The 12,057-nt window shown below is 43.3% G+C and overlaps 1 long non-coding RNA gene across 1 annotated transcript; it reads left to right on the top strand.

Moving 5' to 3' along the window:
* Window positions 1-2,766: 2,766 nt before the first annotated feature.
* LOC311081716 lies at window positions 2,767-5,864 on the top strand. The gene is made up of 3 exons (XR_014605988.1): window positions 2,767-2,924; window positions 3,276-3,358; window positions 5,179-5,864. It is a non-coding gene; the product is annotated as an uncharacterized lncRNA (long non-coding RNA).
* Window positions 5,865-12,057: the final 6,193 nt, after the last annotated feature.

Below are 12,057 nucleotides of genomic sequence, written 5' to 3'. Positions count from 1 at the left end.
CTCGTTAAATACCCGCGCTGCGAGGCTGCACAGCTGATGCAAATGATTGCACGCCAATGTGCATTGGCTTGTTTTAGTTTCACTCGAAGTAGATTGGCCTCTCTAGCGAGATTCCTATTCGTCGTTCACCACGACGTACGTCGTAGTGACCGAACGATAGGGAACAGACTGCTCTCTTATGTAATCCGTATGAAATGTGCATTTCTCTCTGGCATGTTCTGCGAAGATCACAACGAAAACATGATTTTTTTCTAATCTAAAATCAAAAATCGTGATACGAACCGAATCGTAGGTTTGGTCTATCGTTACAGCCCTAGTAAGATTAGAAAGCAAGAGTTTATGGTTGTAAAAAAAACAAACAATGGCTATCTGAACATATTTGCCAAGCGCAAACCAGTACAGAAGTAGGCTAATCAATAAATTATCGGGGAGGGTCATGCCTTTTTTCACAATCATTTTGGAGGGTCATAGAAAAATTTATTGCTGGCGAAGGGAGGGTCATGTATTTTTTGACTACAGATCTCAAAACTCCTCCGGTGGCCCCTTAAATAAAAAACGAACAGTCCCTAAATCTATTGTTTAGACGGTATCGATTATGAAAAAGTAAAAGCCGCTTTACGACACAATTCTAATACTTCATACGAAGGCTTTTGTCAAAACACCTCAATACTAAATTCCAGTATTTTATATCCCTTTCCCCGATACTCAAGATAAAACTGCCAATAAAACGCCTGCACCAGCAAAATGAGAAAAAAAGACGTATAAATACAATAGGACGAACTTGTTACCATAACGTGTCACAATCCATTACGATAGGACAAGACCTCATTTGTTACGACCCGTTCAATAAAGAAAGGGCTTGATGTGAACTTTTCCAGTTGGTAAAAAGGAATCCAGCCCCAGCCGACAGATCACCAAAGACACAAATCTTTGTTCCACAAAAAATATCATTTATTAAGGTGGAAAAAAAAGTAATTAAATTAAGGAGCCATGTCTTCAGGATGCAGGCCCGGTTCTACGGGGGTGCTTGAGGGTGCTAAGCACCCTCAAATAAAAGTGAAAGCACCCTCAGATGAAAAATTATTAATAGCACACATAAACGAGATTTTGCCGAAAATAAAACACAGACGGATTTCACACTCTTGCCTATAATAGGATAGCCTACACAAAATAAATAAATTAATAAAATTAAACAAATATATATATATATTAAATAAATTATTTCGTTATGCTTTCATGTTTAATGCATTGTAGTTGTCCTTTCGTGATCGCGATACGCAAAAGGTGAAGCTGTCTCTTTAATTGCCCACTTTGCTTGCGTGCGTGCTTCCCGCTCAGAAATTTTGTTAGCTGACTTTCTGAGACGGGGCTTTAGGTAACGTTATGTGTGTTGTGTAACGTTAAGCTAGCGCAGCTTCTTGGTCTTTTGCTGTCAATTGTTTTGAACTGCTTGTCGTTGTTATTGGAGTTGTCATAAAGAATATAGCAGCAATACCTTGGTGTAATAACGTTACTGCAGCAGTGCTTTATCAATATGTTTATGCATAACGCTAACAATGAATGACTGATTGGGTGTTGATGTGTTGTCATGGTTGTCATATTGTACAGACCCGGCATTCAGCGCTAGTGCATTATGGGTAATTGTTTGTTGGGAGTTGATTTATGCGTTATTACAGCAACATGGTTGGGGTTTGTGTTAGTAAAGTTACGTGTGTTTATGTTCAAGTTAGGTTGGATGTTCTTGGTACATTTTCTGCCTTGTTATGTAAAAATGTGTCTCTCACAGTCATGGAGAGAGACATGTGTAAGGCAGTGACTTTTGGCCATTCTAGGAGTGTTCAATTGAAGTTGAAGCCGGTTACAACAAGGGTATCACCACAGTGTAAGTAGGCTATGTGTGGCATGTTTTAATGTTTTGCAAAGTGAAGACTGCTGCTTGTTTACATGCTATTCTATAATTTACTGCTACTACTGTTTAACATAACAGCAATTACAGTAGTATTGTTGTATACAACATCCCCAATTTTGAGATACTATGTTTCAGACTGATGACTGAGCTATTTCCTACGATTATGTAAGCAGCACCCTCACTATATTCAGAAGCACCCTCAGTGATTTGGTTCTAGAACCGGGCCTGTCAGGATGCCCCAACACCAAAATAGAAAACAAAATAGACTAATAAATAAAACATGTATAAATTGACCTATGGCTAAGCCATGCCCCCTCCACTCACTCGGACAAACAGTCAACATTCGGTGGCAGGCGCTATGGCAGCTATCACAGTAGGAGACATTTCACAGGAGGCAATTGATGATTTTTGGAGACAGAAAGATTATATATCATCTCAAAGTCACCAAAAGGGCCTTAAGTATGCATTGGAGGGTTATATTAATAATTATATTGTTGAGAAGGTCGATGAAAAGCTTCAGCTCCAGGCAAAAATGTACAGGTCACAGTGTAAACGTGATAAACCGCATCTCGTTGCCATCACCATCTCAGACAGCAAGATAGAGGATCAGCATTGTGCATGCACTGCAGGGTAAGAAGTGTGATTTACTTTCAATTTATTAATGTATTATTATTACTTTCAATTTATTAATCTAACTTGACGTGACTTGTAAAATATGCTATGGTAATTGCTACTAGCTTATTTTTTATCTAAACCTAGCTTAAAGCTCCGTATTAGCATAGCTAGATTTTTCTTCTGCTAAAGCAGCGTTTTGTAATATACTAGGCTTTGCTAAACATCTGTTAACAGTAACAAGTTCCATGTAATTGATCTGACACATCATTGGGATTGAATCCATAGGGAACCGGGTTACTGCTCCCATATTATTGGTCTGTTCCACTATATGTTGACCGGCTGCGGGGGAGAGATCAGCTGTCCTGTACAAGTCAGGCCCAGCAGTGGCATCAGCCGAGAGGTAAGCAGATCACGAGCGCCCAACCTATCACGTCTGTCATTGTTGCCAAAGCAAAGGCTAAACGGAAAAAGAAGCTGGTCATCTGCTCCTACAACCCAAACAGGTAATCATAGGTTGAGGTCATGTACAGTACACAGTGGTGGGCAAAGTACTTATTCTGCAGTTAAACAGTCTGTGTGTTTTATTTTCATTCATTCATATTCTCTTCATGAACTCAGAGAAACAGCATGTTTTCATCTTTGTGATGCTGCATGTACTGTACAATATCCAAGTATGACTAACATTGTGAGGTGACTATGAAGCTCATGTTTTGCAATACATTACCTAAAACAACCTTGCTGCCTTTTTTAGGAAAGAGTCAGGTGTGAGAGCAGACTGCTAGGGTGACAGTACAGGGAAAGGAACTTCCAATCAGATGTGGTTTGAGTTACCAGGTAAATAATACACTAACAGTCTGCACACTGCACAGTATCTGGAGGAAAGATGGTTCAAATATTCATATCTACATAAGTAGACTATGACAGCTAACAGTTGATCAATTTATTTTTATTTACATTTGAAAACATTCAAGCAATGTGCATTCCTCTACATCATTTCTCATAATGATGTATGCGGGACCCCCAGAAGTCAAAATGTGCAACACTTACAGCTAATCACAGTAGATTATTAACAAATACAACTATTCCAGTCACAAAAAAATCTTTACACATATATACACACATACAATAAAATTATTTTAGATGAGCCATCTTTTTGACATTTTAAATCCCTTGCTCAACACAGAGAAATACAGGATAACTAGCCTATAATATGTGAGGCTGAAAATTTGAGAGCATGCTTACAACATACCAAATTTGATTTATGTTGCCCAACCTGATGTTGGGTATTCTCCCCGATACAATTTTGAATTTCTTTATTTTGGCAATAGCTCTCTCCACATGAACTCTGTGAGCAGCTATCTTTAATGTTTTGTGTACATCAGCGGCAGACATCTGTTTGTTTGACTGAGCAAAAGGGGGGATATTTACTCTCAGTCCAATTTCTTCCAATTCTTTCTCAATGAGAAATCCTTTGTCAACCATTACACCATCACCTTTGTTCAGGTAGATATGAGACATGAGTGTTTTCAGCAACTCTAGGAATTTGCTTTTCTGAACAATTTCATTGTCAGACAATGATCCAGTAAAAAGAGTCGATGTGAACATGATAGCGCCACATGGATCACATGCAGTCAGTGATTTCAGAGTGTTGTTTGATTTCAGAGTTTGAGAAACTTTGACTTTGCAGTACTAATGAACTTGGCCTCTCAATCTTTACATCTGTGCAATCAAGTATTGCTAGAGTTGTTCCAAAGTTGATCTTATATTTATCTGGCATTTGGGAGATGATGGTGTCTCTATGTGGCCATACAGGTAATTCACCAAGTACATCAAACATGTAATCGACCCATGAGTTGAAAAGAGTGCCTGCGCTTCGTTCTGGTATCTGAAATCTGTAAGCCATATCCTTTAAGTCTAAATTTTGGCGCAACTTCATGAGAACCAGCAAAAGTTGGTGACGTAGTGGCATTTTATTTATTTCTCGATCAACCCTCTTATATGTTAATGGGACAAAGGTTTGTGGAGCTGTATAAGTATTTGGCACAGCAAACACAGAGCACAAGTTGTTAAACTGATTGTAACTGAAGCCAGTGCAGTACCGGAAATAGTTTGAAATATTGCTGCAGTGCAGGAGTTCTGGTGTCAGTGTTGTTAGACTCCTTAATGTCAGCAGCTCTTGCTCCACTTCCCCTGAGGGCAGCTCCAGTGGCGGATGCTGGTCCAGATGTTCTGGCACTTCCTCTGGCTGCTGTTGCATGGGTGGTTGCTCATCCTCTAGCGGCACTGCAAATATAAATTTATGGTTTAAAATGAATGAATGAAAACAAATATGTTCTGGTACAAGCCAAATGTCACAAACCAACCAACATATCAGTAAAATTATTCAAAATAAAGTGTACACTTGATAGAGCACATAATATTTGAAACAAGTAAAACAATGAAAACTGTGTAGCCATGGAACATAAATGCTTTTAAAATTTGGAAGAGAAAATAGTGTTAGAAAAATAGGAAAAATTAATGATTTACTATGAATTGACTAAATAGCATACCTTAAGACCGCAGCACACCAGTGCCAATAACCACAACAGAGCACTCCCTCTCACATGTTGTTATTATTAGTTATATTGTAATTTCTGCTGTTTCTGTATTCCTAGGCCCCTCTCCCCAGACATCTCTCTACCAACACCTACTGAACAAGTCAATCAGAGTTTCAAACTTGAAGAAGCAAGGAAAATGCAAGTGGCGACAAAGGCACAGGCTGCCTGTGAGAAATGGCACAAAGATTGTGAGGGAAGGCTGACAGCCTCTAACTTTGGAAAAATATTGAAAAGAAAAAAAGTTACAGAGGAATTCATCCAGTCGATGTACTACCCCAAACCCTTCACCTCAAAGGCAACAAGCTATGGCACTGCCAATGAGCCAATTGTAAAGGAGCTCTACCAAGAGAAATATCCATCTAGACATGTACACGATGCTGGCCTAATGCTACAGCCTTTTCTTGGTGCAACCCCGGATGCTATTATATGTGATGATGGGGAAACTGGACTGCTCGAAATTAAGTGCCCCTTTGGATCAAGAGACATGACCATAGAAGAAGCTGCCTCAACTATCAAAGACTTCTGTCATCAACATTGGACAAGACATCAAAGTATCAAAAAGCCACAACTGCTACTATCAAATCCAAGGGCAGCTGATTTTTAGGTGGACTTGATTTCTGTGATTTTGTCCTTTACACAAGGGCAGATCTGTACATTGAGAGAGTTCACAAAGATGTCCTGTTCATCAATTCAATGATTGCAAAGCTTCATGAATTTCATGTAAATAACTTTTGTCCCAAGAAATAGATCTCACCTCCTCTCCTGATTTTTCTGTCCTTCTTGGTCCTTCTGAGAGCTGATTCACACCTGTAAATGAAAGAAAAATAACATCATTAGGGCTGAAAGAAACAATTATTTTCATTATCAATGTGTTTTGATTATTTTATGGATTAATATTAAGTGGATTCATAATATGTCATAAAATGTTTCTATGTGTTTCTCAAAACCCAATGTTTTTTGCTATTAAAGCTGCTGGGATTTTTTTTTAACAGTGTGCAGATCCTTTTACTGATTTTTGCCTTCAGCTTGATATTATGTCATCAATGATCAAGTGTGACTTGAACCTGTGTGTGTTCATGTATGTGTGCACCCAACACGCGTTTGTGGTACCTCTTTTTTGGAGATGGACGACACCTCTGTCCTACAGTAGATCCAGTCCTTGTAGCTTGGTGAGGATGGGGAAACTCAGTGCTGGGCCCTCCATTGATAAAATGCTTAAACAAAAAGTTATAAGTTATTACTCACACTAAATCAGCAATGACCTTTTGAACATCCTGACCTCTTGTCTATTGACACTGTATGTAAATAGTTTGAATATTTAGTTATGTTGAAGAGGAGTGAAAAGGATACATGTTTTGCTAAAAAAAAAAAACCCAAAACCAAACCAAACCAAACATATTTTTATTCAAAGATCAACAGTCTGTCATTAGTCTTTAGTCTGCCACAAAAAAACAACAACATTAAAATCATGAACTCAAATTGTGAAAAAACCCAAAAAACAATGACTGTTACAATGCGTAAATCAGACCTTTCAGGCCAAAATTATTATTAGCCTATAACTAAATCGTCGGACATTAAATAAGAAAACTAAATAATTGTGTAGATGATTTGCTTTGTGTAACCCGACATCAGACATTAGGTATTTTTTTGTGCACAGTGCCGTGACCAATCAATCACTCCTTTATGACTGGCTGCCTGCACATTCACTGTCCTTGCGGCTGCTGCAACTTGCTTCATCAAGGCCTATGTATAAAACAAAACGGTCGTATTGTCTTCGTGCATATACATGTGAAACTGGAAAAATTTGAATATCGTGCAAAAGTGTCTTTGAAAAAATAAACAAAAAAGATGCCGCAGCCAATGAGCAGCCGACGGGGGCTGGCTGCAGGACGACTCAACCTCCACGGACAGTTTTTAATGTTTTACTCAAGATATTGCTTAAGTATAATTTTCGGGACAATTAGAGACGGATCTAGGATTCGGGACAGCAGCTCAGATTTTGGTCACCCTAAGTGAAACTTTTCTTATACCAGCTGTAATCCTCTAGATAGAAAGGTCATCTTGGACTTAAATTGAAGCTTATAAACTTGAGAACTTTTTAATGTACATTTGAGGCAGTGATATGTTTAATAAAATGCTTGAAAACTATCACTTGACATGACAATTTGTCAGGCGGACAGACATTTTTTTGTCTTTTGGGCTATGTTGAGGGTGATATTTGACAGCAAAAAGGCAGCAATCCCCAGAATCTTTTTCTGCTAGTTTCCCCTATGTGTCAGGATACACCATGCAAAATGTTAGGATTATATGACCATTTATGTAGCTGAAGTACCTTAATATTCACAATTACATTGTTCTGCCAAAAGCTTTTCCCAAAAAGGGAGTTCTCTTACGAGAGTACTCTCGTGTTGCGTAAGTTTAGTTTACGCTATGGGAGAAACTCCTTTTCTTGAGAATATTGAAGCAAAAAATTACCCTTAATTTTTAATAATTTAAAACGCATTTGCTGCAGCAAGCAGACCTAGGCCCTTCCTGCCTGGGCCAGGACCATGTGGATCACACGCTCTCTAACGGCGGCTGCCGTGAGTGCGAAGCACTGCCTCTCTCGACCCTGCAGGCTCGACAGGCCTTGTTTACCACCGAGTCCGCCCCTCCGACGCTCCCTGTTGGGCCGCGCTGTAAAAAGCGCCGTTCACAGAGGCCGCCTGAAACTTCAGTGAGAGAGCCCTCGCCGGCTCTCTTTCGGAGTCCCCCGTCTCCTTCATCGACGGTCAGCGTCCCGCTACGGCGGTGCTCGACGAGATGGACGGGGGTGTCGTGGAGGACGACAGCTGTTCTCTCCTCGCGTCCGGGAGCGAGGAATGGTCGGAATCCGTGGAGGACCGTGGCCTCGAATGGTCTGCGCCCCAGGAGCCTGCGCCCAACAGGCTGGATGGCTGCTTTCTGCCAGGACGCCGCTCTTCGCCTGTTTTGAGGCCCGCTCCCTTCCTCCCCGAACTGCACGACGAGCTCTCCAGGTCGCGGGGAGCTCCGTATTCGGCCAGGCTGAGGTCCTCTGTTTCTTCGGCGCTCTCCGCGGTCGACGGCGCCAAGGAAAGAGGATATCTCTCCGTTCCTCCGGTTGAGGAAGCGGTAGCAACACACTTGTGTCCGCCCTCTGCAGGATAGCGGTCCAAGTCAAGTCTGCCCACTAAAGCTTGCCGGACCACTTCGGCATTGATCGGCCGCGCATATGCTGCTGCCGGTCAAGCCGCATCTGCGTTACATGCCATGGCGATTCTCCAGATACATCAGGCCAACCTTCTCTGCTCCCTGGATGAGGCTGGGAGCGTCACCTGTGGCTAACGCTGTCCGACATGTCAGACTCTGACCGTGCCACTTTTCTGGACGCTCCTGTGTCACCATCTGGTCTCTTCGGTCCCTTGGTGAAGGGCTTCGCGGAGGGCTATTCTGAGGTACAGAAGGCGTCTCAGGCCATGAGACACTTTCTACCGCGGCGCTCCAGTTCCGCAGCGGGTCGCGCTAAGAAGCAGCCGCCCGCTCGGAAACCAGCCTCACAGCATCGCCAGGCTCGGGATGTGCGTCAGCGCTTGCGCTCCACTAGCCGCCGCAGACCGCCTCCCGCCCGGGGACCCAGGCCCAAGATCGCACCGAACTTTGAGCCTCCTAAATCTTCCTAGCCCCCCTAGTAAGGCGCAGAAATCGGCACAACCCGCTCTCTCAGTTCCCTCAACAGAGGCGATTTGAAGAGTGTATTCCAACGAGTCAGTTCCTCAACTCGCTCGCCTGCACACAAACGCCGTTCTCACGGCGACCCACATAAATCTCAAAAAGAGCATTATGTCTGATCATATTCCGGCTCAGGCCGAAGGTGTTTTGAATGTAGGAAATGTGCCCACTACCCAGTGCCCACCCCTACACATAAGCACTACCCTCTCTGTGAGTCACACTCATCCAGGGTCGAAAACAATAAAGTTGGCTCATGCCGCTCGACCGCTAAGTGTAGGAAAAGTGCCCACTACCCAGTGTTCACCCCTACACATAAGTGTCTCACACCACCCCAGGGTCCATATCAGTCAAACCGGCTCATGCCGTTCATGTTTTAAGTGTAGGAAATGTTCCCGCTGTACAGTGCTCACCCCTACCTATGAACACAACTGTATCTATGTTATGCACACACATAATGCCCCAGCGTATGAGCCCAGCTCACGCTGGTGGTGTTTCAGGTGCCAGCTCGGAAACCTGAAACCTAATATCTCAGAGTGTTTCAGAGGATGATGGGTCTTATGGCCTCAGCCTCGACAGTGCTGCGGCTGGGTCTGCTATACATGTGCCCTTTTCAGCTATGGCTGAGGCGGCGTGTTCCAGCGCGAGCATGGATATCAGGTTTGCTTCATCTCACGGTGAATCAGACATGCGCAGCAGCGCTGAAACCGTAGACGAGGGCCGACTGGTACCAGTCCGGCGTGAACCTGGGCATAGCCTCAAAAGTCAAAGTAGTCTCGACAGATGCCTCCAACACGGGTTGGGGCGCCCTTTACGAAGGGAGGCCATCAATGGGCCTGTGGTCAGACGCAGAGAAGTGTCTACACATAAACTGTCTAGAGATGAAAGCGGTCGAGAATGCCCTACAGTTTTTCCTCCCTGTGCTGAGGAACCACCACGTTCTAGTCAGAACAGACAACATGTCAGTGGTGTCTTACATAAACCGCCAGGGCGGCCTCAGGTCCCGGAGCCTTCTTGCAAGAGCAAAACGCCTCCTTATATGGGCCCAACACAATCTGTGCTCGCTGAGAGCAGTGCATGTGCCGGGCGTCCTGAATGTGGGCCCAGACATGTTGTCCAGGGCCAAGCTTCCCCCAGGGGAATGGTCCTTGCATCCCCTGGTGGTACAAAACATCTGGGACATCTTCGGCAGAGCGGAGGTAGACCTGTTCGTGTCACAAGCCAACTCTCATTGCCCAATGTTCTTTTCAAAAGAAAGGGACGCGCTGGCCCTAGACTGGCCCAGACTGGCCTAGACTGGCCCAGACTGGCCTAGACTGGCCCAGTTGCCTTGTTACCACAGGTAATCAAGCGAATCAGGGAGTGCAAATGCTCGATAATCCTGGTAGCCCCGCTCTGGGAGAATCAAGTTTGGTTCCCAGAGTTGATGGAACTGGGGAGCACAGCTCCATGGCCGATTCCGCTGAGGAAGGACCTGTTGTCTCAGGCCAAGGGCGCAGTTTGGCACCCATACCCGGAGCTGTGGAGGAGTGATGAACACGATCACACAGGCTAGAGCTCAGTCTACTAGACGGCTCTATGCGTCTAAATGGTCAGTGTTCGCTGAATGGTGTTCAGCTCATGAATTGGACCCGCTAGATTGTGAGGTAACGGTGGTACTTTCTTTCTTGCAAGAGCTGTTGGACAGCGGGAGAACCCCATCCATGCTCAAGGTGCATGTGGCGGCCATAGCAGCATTTACGCAGCCTGTAAATGGCCAGTCGCTGGGAAAGAATGACCTCATAATCCATTTCCTCAGGGGAGCTAGGAGGCTGAACCCTCCTCGGCCCCCCTCGGTTCCAGTTTTCACTTGCTCATTATCTGTTTAGATGCAGGGCAACCTATCTTAGGTAACCCGAAGCAGACAAATAATTGCTCTTATATATACGCCACAGGGCAGCTCTGTGGACATAAGCATCCAAAGCCCGGGGCATAACAGATTAAGTTTTTCCTGATCTGAGGTATTAAGGTGGAGGACAGAAGGCCTGCAGCACAAATGATCCGCAAATTTAGTAGGGACCTAGGAATACAACCCGGCAAGGGGTGAAGAAAGACTATCACCATACCAGGTGCAAATCCAAGTACGTGCAGGCCTCAGCCTCATGTACCATGGAGAAGACGAAATAAGGATCTCTCCTCAGAGATAACCCAGCAAAGAAACATTCATTGCAGAAATCAAGTACTGATAGCAAGATTCAGAAGGCGTTCTCCGCACCAGGCAGAGAACAGTTTCCATTTAATTTGTGATTCAATCTCCAAAACACATCTTAATACCAGGTGTTTTTAATTTTTAATTTTATTTAGTGGTGCAGATGAGGCGTAGACGTCACGTAAATCACGTGTGGCAGTGAAGTGTGGTGTCACGTTACGTATCATTCACGTGTAGCAGTGAAGTTATTGTTTTTTTTCGCTAACACGTATTTAACACGCTACTCAACACGGCTCAGTGCAGTGTCTTTAATATGACTTTGCAACATGCACTCGTCTCAATGAACGTGACACTTGCGTCTGTCTTATAATGTGATGTCTGCGTTTGTGATTTATATATAGCATATTATATATGTGTGTGTGTGTTATTACAAAATATCGCAAGCATCAAAGAAAGAAAAAAAGTGACCACCATATCATGTCTTTTTTTCTCTTTTATTTTTTTTCCTTTGATGTTTGTGATTATACTTTGTATGATATTACAGGTCCCCCTGTAATGGTCCTTTTGGTTTCCCCGATCTCTACTGAGTAACTAATTACATCTACACCTGTGACTCACTGCACCTGCCATTAGAAGCTCTGGCTTCTATAGAAATAGACAGCGTTGTAAGATATGCACTTAGGACTGCACATGAGCATGGGTCGCCCCACCTGAAAAATGGTTCAAAAATTGTCATGATTTAAGCATTTAGAAAAGAAATTGCTAATAAATGCCTTCTGGAATGAAGTGATGGGTTTTTGTAAGAAAAAATATCCATATTTAAAGTTTTAAGAACAATAATCATAAATAATCCTTTATAAAAAATAACCTTTTTGTGTTCATTTTTCCTCAGAAGGAGCTTCATCACCTCTTACTCTGAGCCAGGTTTTGGCATTTGCTTCAGGATCCACCTCCATTCCTAGACTGGATTTCCCAGTAGAAGCAACATTAGAGTTTCTGCATCCGCAGGAAAATGAGCCAGC

This window comes from Abramis brama, assembly GCF_963993115.1.
Source record: "Abramis brama genome assembly, chromosome: 4".
Classification (NCBI taxonomy): Eukaryota; Metazoa; Chordata; class Actinopteri; order Cypriniformes; family Leuciscidae; genus Abramis; species Abramis brama.
This window is presented reverse-complemented; position numbering and strand designations above follow the sequence as displayed.